The sequence below is a fragment of the Solanum tuberosum genome, unplaced genomic scaffold (assembly GCF_000226075.1).
Source record: "Solanum tuberosum cultivar DM 1-3 516 R44 unplaced genomic scaffold, SolTub_3.0 scf00439, whole genome shotgun sequence".
Classification (NCBI taxonomy): domain Eukaryota; kingdom Viridiplantae; phylum Streptophyta; class Magnoliopsida; order Solanales; family Solanaceae; genus Solanum; species Solanum tuberosum.
This window is the reverse complement of record NW_006239361.1, coordinates 359,841-360,747: the sequence shown is the minus strand read 5'-3', so window position 1 is coordinate 360,747 and position 907 is coordinate 359,841. Positions and strand designations below refer to the sequence as shown.

The following is a 907-nucleotide window of genomic DNA, read 5'->3' as shown; positions in this document are numbered from 1 at the left end:
GGTGGGGGGTGCCCGGGGGAGGGGGTAATTTTTTTTTTTGAAAAATAATTTTTTTAAATGGGTTAGAACCATTTTACCCAATCCATATTTGACCAAATTCATATTTACCCATATTCTATTTGAGTAGATTGTAATCCAAACCATTTTTGTTCAATCCATCCAAATCCGATCCAATCCAACCATTTACGCCCCCTAATTACGTCCCGATACGTCAGATAGGGACTCATTCAGAATAATCAGAAGATTTTTTAATACCTCTCCTTTATTGTTTCGGCATGGTAAGTAAACTTACCAATAAAGTGGTCACCAAAAAGCTAGCCAATTTTTTATATTCAAATTGTAGTTTAATTAATCTCGATTCACATTGAGTAGGTTTATTTGAGATAATATTTCTTACTAATAATATTTTCATATTCAGAACTCAATTGACATATTTGATTAAAAAAAAAATATTGAGTAGATTTATTTGAGATAATATTCCTTACTAATAATTTTTTCATATTTAGAACTCAATCGAAATACTTAATTAAAAAAATAATAATTTCATTCACTATCGTAAAAACTAGACAAGTTAGGTTGTTGACCGGCAAGTACGGAGACTGCGTGCTTAGCAACCACCACTCAGTTCCCCAGTCTTTTTCTTATCTTATAGTAATAAAATAAATAACTTCTCTCTCCCATCCTTTTGTTTTTTTCCTATAAGAAGTATCTGTTTTTTTTCTTCTAGATAAGCTCATTTAGCACTCCACTTTTGGTAAGATTTTCCTCTTATACAATTTTTTTTTTATATTAGTCTTGTCTATTTAATAATTAATACTTAATTATGAGATTACACTAGTGTTTCTATGTAGTATTTTTAAGGTACTATTGTTTTAAAAAAAAAGAAGAGAAATTAACCAAATCCCCC

General features: G+C 29.5%; 1 protein-coding gene across 1 annotated transcript in view; it reads left to right on the top strand.

The window, feature by feature from the left end:
• The first annotated feature begins 681 nt into the window (after window positions 1-681).
• AOMT3 (flavonoid 3',5'-methyltransferase-like) overlaps window positions 682-907 on the top strand; it is a 5,403-nt gene continuing 5,177 nt past the window's right edge. Inside the window, exon 1 of the mRNA XM_006363411.2 lies at window positions 682-754. The gene's annotated coding sequence lies outside the window, so the exon portion shown is untranslated. The remainder of the gene's footprint in view (window positions 755-907) is intronic.